The 6,699-nt window shown below is 47.0% G+C and overlaps 1 pseudogene; it reads right to left on the bottom strand.

The window, feature by feature from the left end:
- Positions 1-2,299: 2,299 nt before the first annotated feature.
- Positions 2,300-5,353, bottom strand: LOC107124810 (annotated as a pseudogene).
- Between the last annotated feature and the right edge of the window lie 1,346 nt (positions 5,354-6,699).

The raw sequence follows: 6,699 nt of genomic DNA, 5'->3' as shown, positions 1-6,699 counted from the left end.
TATGAAATATATTTGGTGAAATATTGTTGTTGTTGTTTTAAAAAAACACTGTATGATAAGAAGAGCACCTGTAGCTTTAAGAAATGGATTGCCTCAGTGGCTGTCGTTAACAATCACAGCATTCCATACTGGGTTTCTGTGAGCAAAAGGCAGGGGAGAGGACAGGGTCCTTTTCATAGGCGTTTTGGCTTTTGAGGAAGGACTCATCGGGGCCAGGCATTTCTAGAGTTGCCAGTTACAGGTTGACAACTTCCTGGAGATTTAGGGGTTGAGCCTTGGAGAGGGTGGGGCTTGGGGAGATGAGGAGACTCAGCCAGATACTATTTCTTTATTTATAGTTCGCCTCTCTCACTTAGACCCAAAGCAGACTACAGAGAGTGAGTCAACACAATCAACAAGGTGGAGCATTCAGTAAACAAAACAAAGGTTGTTGAACCAATCAGATATCTAAAAACAGCACTAAAGCAAAAGCATCAGTTTCTACATGATACATTAAATGACACAAAAATTACACAGTAGGATCCTAGTTTCAGTAAGCTAAACACAGCCACACAGACCACAGTCCCTAATCATTTATGCAAGTAATTTTGCGACTCATTCAGTACAGTGAACTCCGTTGCATGCATACAAAAACTCTCTGGAATCCTTGTTTTGCATGGTTTGCAGACAGCTTGGAGAGCGGGAGCCTTCTGGACTTCCTCAGGCAGGCCATGCCGTAAGGTGGGGGCCACAACAGAGAAGGCACAGGTATGGGCAGTTGTTTGTTTTGCCTATTTGCAGGTTGGCTCCTGCAGAAGGCCACCCACAGAGGAGCAAAGCAGTGGTGGTGGTGCATAGTGGTGGCGGTCTCAGAAAGATGAGGGTCCAAGCCCATGAAGGGCTGTTCTCTCAAGAGCAGTTCTCTCAAGAGCTCTCTCAGCCCCACCTCCCTTACCGGGTGTGTTGTGGGGACAGGAAAGGAAGGAGACTGTAAGACACTCTGAGACTCCGAGTGAAGGGCGGGGTATAAATCCAACTCTTCCTGTTCTTTGGGTTAGAACCGATTCTCTGTTGCTCTCTGCTCCAAGCCCTCTTGCTAATGCCTAGTTCTCAAGGCTGACCCAGTGATTCAGCTACCTTGCTGCAGTCCCCCAGCACTGACACCTGGTCTTCTTCAGCACAGGAGCTGCTTCAGGCAGAGGCAAAGCTTGCTATTGCCATCTCCATGAAGAACTCAACAAAAGCATGTTTTTAAAAGGCCAGTCTTAGTTGTTTGCCTCTCCTCTCGTTTTGATGGTAGCCTGCAGAACAATCAGTAATTGTTTGGAGCCTCTGTTTTTCCACTATCGATGACAGACCTGAATATTTTTTCAACTGGGTATAGACTGTCTCTGGAGTCCTTATGTGACACCATTTGTCACACAAGATTGACAGCCAGTGCGGTGTACCAATTAGAGCATTCGGCTCGGATCTGGGAGACCCAACTTCAAATGCCATTCTGCCGGAAAACCTGCTTGTGACCTTGGGCCCACTGCATTCTCTCAACCTAATAAAACATCATAAGCCACTTGGAGTTCCTGTTGGGGAGTTAGATGGGGTACAGCTAAACTCCACACCCATCAGTTAGAAGGGAATCTTATGTTTGTTCTTAAAACAGGTGCACCATGGGACAAAGTCTTTGACATACTATGACAATTTCACCCACCCTCAGGATTCCCTTCATCATCCTCTTTCCTAAACAGCCCCTTTTCTTTCTTCTCCCCACCTACAAATGAGTGGATGTCAGAAATCCCAGGTAGCTACGGGAGCAGTGTGATGCTGTGTTGAAGGATAATCTTTTTAAAGGGGGCTTTATGAAATTTTACCAATTTGCGGGAGTGAATTACCCCCACATTAAGGATTTTGCTTCTAAAATTCTGTCTATGTTTGGGACAACGTACGTCTGTGAACAGCTCTTTTCTGTAAACGAATCTCAATACATCAGCTTACGGATACACACCTAAACAGCAAACTCAAGATTACTAAAGCAGAGACATTGGATCCAGATTTTGATGCAATGATTCAGAGGAAGAGGTGTCACTTATCAAAGACCATTAAATACATGAAATACATGTAATATTTTAAGGACGTTTATATTTTGAGTTAAAAAGACCACTATTAATATCTGGAGTCCTTTCTGAAGTTTATATCTCTGGTACCTGGCATTACATTTTATGGCACACGTGGCCCGGACCAAAGAAGTGACATTTATGTCAGATCCGACTCTCATAACAAATTAACTTGACACATCTGAGCTAAAGGGTTACATTGTGTGGATTCTCTAATGCTCTTGAAGTAAGCCACTGTGGCTAAATCTCTTCCCACACTCTGACCACTCAAAAGGCTTCTATCCTGTGTGGGTTCTTAGATGGGTATGAAGATTGCTACTCTGACTGAATCTCTTCCCACACTCTGAGCATTCAAAAGGCTTATCCCCTCTGTGGGTTCTTAGATGACTTTGAAGATTGCTACTGGAACGGAATCTCTTCCCACACTCTGAGCATTCAAAAGGCTTATCCCCTCTGTGGGTTCTTAGATGGGTTTGAAGATGGCCACTGCAACTGAATCTCTTCCCACACTCTGAGCATTCAAAAGGCTTATCCCCTGTGTGGGTTCTTAGATGGGTTTGAAGATGGCTACTGCAACTGTATCTCTTCCCGCATTCTGAGCATTCAAAAGGCTTCTCCCCTGTGTGGGTTCTAAGATGGGTTTGAAGAGGGCTACTCTGACTAAATCTCTTCCCACACTCTGAGCATTCAAAAGGCTTATCCCCTGTGTGGGTTCTTAGATGGGTTTGAAGATGGCTACTGCAACTGTATCTCTTCCCGCATTCTGAGCATTCAAAAGGCTTCTCCCCTGTGTGGGTTCTAAGATGGGTTTGAAGAGGGCTACTCTGACTAAATCTCTTCCCACACTCTGAGCATTCAAAAGGCTTTTCTCCTCTGTGGGTTCTTAGATGGTTTTGAAGATTGCAACTCTGACTGAATCTTTTTCCGCACTCTGAGCATTCAAAAGGCTTTTCTCCTCTGTGGGTTCTTAGATGGTTTTGAAGATTGCAACTCTGACTGAATCTTTTTCCGCACTCTGAGCATTCAAAAGGCTTTTCTCCTCTGTGGGTTCTTAGATGGTTTTGAAGATTGCAACTCTGACTGAATCTTTTTCCGCACTCTGAGCATTCAAAAGGCTTTTCTCCTCTGTGGGTTCTTAGATGGTTTTGAAGATTGCAACTCTGACTGAATCTTTTTCCGCACTCTGAGCATTCAAAAGGCTTTTCTCCTCTGTGGGTTCTTAGATGGTTTTGAAGATTGCAACTCTGACTGAATCTTTTTCCGCACTCTGAGCATTCAAAAGGCTTTTCTCCTCTGTGGGTTCTTAGATGGTTTTGAAGATTGCAACTCTGACTGAATCTTTTTCCGCACTCTGAGCATTCAAAAGGCTTTTCTCCTCTGTGGGTTCTTTGATGCTTTTGAAGACTGCCACTCTGACTGAATCTTTTTCCGCACTCTGAGCATTCAAAAGGCTTTTCTCCTCTGTGGGTTCTTTGATGCTTTTGAAGACTGCCACTCTGACTGAATCTTTTTCCGCACTCTGAGCATTCAAAAGGCTTTTCTCCTCTGTGGGTTCTTTGATGCTTTTGAAGACTGCCACTCTGACTGAATCTTTTTCCGCACTCTGAGCATTCAAAAGGCTTTTTATAGATAGGAACTCTCAGTCTCGGGCAAGTGATGCTCTGTATTCTTGGTGCTTGGAGGGGGGGGGCAACAGTGGGAGGGCTTCTAGTGTCCTGGCTCCACTGGTGGACCTCCTGATGGCACCTGGTATTTTTGGCCACTGTGTGACAGAGTGTTGGACTACATGGGCCATTGGCCTGATTCGACATTGGCTTCTCTTATGTTCTTATGTCTGGGGCAAGTGATGCTCTGTATTCTTGGTGCTTGGGGGGGCATCATTGGGAGGGCTTCTAGTGTCCTGGCCCCACTGCTGGACCTCCTGATGGCCCCTGGTATTTTTGGCCACTGTGTGACACAGAGTGTTGGACTGGATGGGCCATTGGCCTGATCCAACATTGGCTTTTCTTATGTTCTTATGGATAAGCATATGGAGCAGAAGTCCATCAATGGCTATTAGCCACAAGGTATCAGATAGGAACTCTCAGTCTGAGGCAAGTGATGCTCTGTATTCTTGGTGCTTGGGGGGGCATCATTGGGAGGGCTTCTAGTGTCCTGGCCCCACTGCTGGACCTCCTGATGGCCCCTGGTATTTTTGGCCACTGTGTGACACAGAGTGTTGGACTGGATGGGCCATTGGCCTGATTCGACATTGGCTTCTCTTATGTTCTTATGTCTGGGGCAAGTGATGCTCTGTATTCTTGGTGCTTGGGGGGGCATCATTGGGAGGGCTTCTAGTGTCCTGGCCCCACTGCTGGACCTCCTGATGGCCCCTGGTATTTTTGGCCACTGTGTGACACAGAGTGTTGGACTGGATGGGCCATTGGCCTGATCCAGCATTGGCTTCTCTTACTTCTCTCATGTTCTTATTGGTTGGGCAACAAGAAATCTTTGCGATGTCCAGATCCATTTTTGTAGCATGAGTTGCAAGAGCGAGAGGCTGTGGCTCAGTGGAAGAGCCCCTCCGCTTTGCACACAGAAGACCCTCGGCTCAGTGTCTGGCATCTCCAGTTAAGGATCAGGGAGGAGATGATGTGAAAGGACCTCCAGGCTGTCCGAGACCCTGGTGAGCCGCTGCCAGGCTGAGTAGACAATACTGACCTTGATGGCCTGATGGTCTGATTCAGTTTAAGGCCACTTCGTGTGTGTTCATGTGTGAGACATTGTTTGGTCCCTTTTAGTTCAGTTTAAGTGAAGTCATGTGCCACTAGCGAAACATTTCTCTCTACATGTTTTTAGTTCAGATCGTGTCAGATGCATGCTAGGAGGTGCCTAAAATCAGCACAGGTGCATTGCAAAAGAGCAAATGCAGACACAAATATAGAGTTTGGTCGGCATTCAAGTGTTGCTGGCCCTTAACCACTTTCCTAACCACAAACCTCAGCTGCACTCTGACTGGGTCAAGAGAAAAAGGGGATGTGGCTGATAAGCAAAAATTGCCTTGATTGTGTTTTTCCTCTGAAGCCATTGGAACATTCAAAAGGCTTCTCCCCTGTGTGAGTTCTTAGATGTCTTTGGAAATGGCTACTCTGACTGAATCTCTTCCTACATTCTGAGCATTCAAAAGTGTTCTCCCCTGTGTGGGTTTTTAGATGAGTTTGAAGATGGGCACTGCGACTGAATCTCTTCCCACACTTCGAACATTCAAAAGGCTTCTCCCCTGTGTGGGTTCTTAGATGCGTTTGAAGATGGCTACTACAACTGAATCTCTTCCCCCCTTGGCAAGGAATGGGTTTACCCTTCTTCTGGATGATGTGGCTTCTTTTCTGCATGTTAGGTCCAACTTGGTTTCTCAAGTTTCCTCTCAAGTCTTCATTTTCGACTTCATCTGGCAATAGAGGATGCAGCTCCTCATCCTCCTCATTCCTCTGATCATCCCCTGCTGAAATAAAGAAAGAGATCCTGTTAATACCCACGCAAGGAGGTCTCATCTGCACCTTAAGTTCCATCCACAATCCAAATTCTTCCCGCTGTATGCTGAAGTCTACGATAACATATACTTTAAAAGTACATGATGCCTCCTGCATGAGAGATGCTTCGTTTGGACTCCAGCCGTTTATATGTGCTCTTTTTTGACTGAACCTCTTTCTGCACTGTGTCAGCAAGCTGCCATGGTGTGGTATATTGTTTCCTCACTGTTATATCCTGCCCTATCCATCCCCCCCCCCTTGGTATTTACTTTCTGTTGCTTCCTACATCTGCGAAACTGCTCAAGGTCGACCAGCTGGAGGTGGGAAGCTGTGGCATCGCTTCGCTTGTTTTGTATATGCTGCCTGAGAACTGAACTTGTGTTTATGTTGTAGAACCGTTGCGTTCCCAAGGAATTGGGCGCTCGTTTCATTCACCTTCCCGCCAGCGGGAATTGGGCTCATTGGTCCTAACCTGGTTCAAGTTCCTTTATTATGTTCCCCCCTGAGATCTGTAGTCATTCCTAACAATTCATGTGTTCCTGAGCTATCCATCGCTTTATAATAAATTTTACTTTGATTCATCAAGCGTGGATTTATTTCAATTGCATGGGGAGTCGGACATTTTGTTAGGAATCCCCTTTTCTTCATCACCCCGATTCTGAGAGATCATGAGCGGGGCCGAGGAGAAACCACCATCTTCGGAGGGGACCACGCCGGTCACCTCCAGCCCCCCTACAACTACACCCACGACCGCACCGATCTCGGTGCCAGCGACGGGTGCCGTGGGGGGAGCCGTGCCGAAAGCGCTGTCAATCCCTTGGCCGCCACTGACCCCATCTCGATGGGGAAAAGGAGAGGTACAGGCTTGGGACGACTGGACCATGTTTGACACACGCGGCACCCGAGAGACTTTTTCGCACCGCGGGAGCGGCCTACGAGAGAGCTTGTATGAGCAAGGATTGTATCATGAGAGAAGCACCGGCTACCCCGGCGACCGACCCGGACGAGAGGAAGATCTCTGGGGCACAAGTCGCCCAAGCGGGAGAGACAGCCGGCCGGGACGATTCCGGGAGCCTGAACCCGTGGACGATCGGCTCGAGGAA

This window comes from Gekko japonicus, unplaced genomic scaffold (genome assembly GCF_001447785.1).
Source record: "Gekko japonicus isolate JY-2015 unplaced genomic scaffold, Gekko_japonicus_V1.1 scaffold3468, whole genome shotgun sequence".
Lineage (NCBI taxonomy): Eukaryota > Metazoa > Chordata > Lepidosauria > Squamata > Gekkonidae > Gekko > Gekko japonicus.
This window is presented reverse-complemented; position numbering and strand designations above follow the sequence as displayed.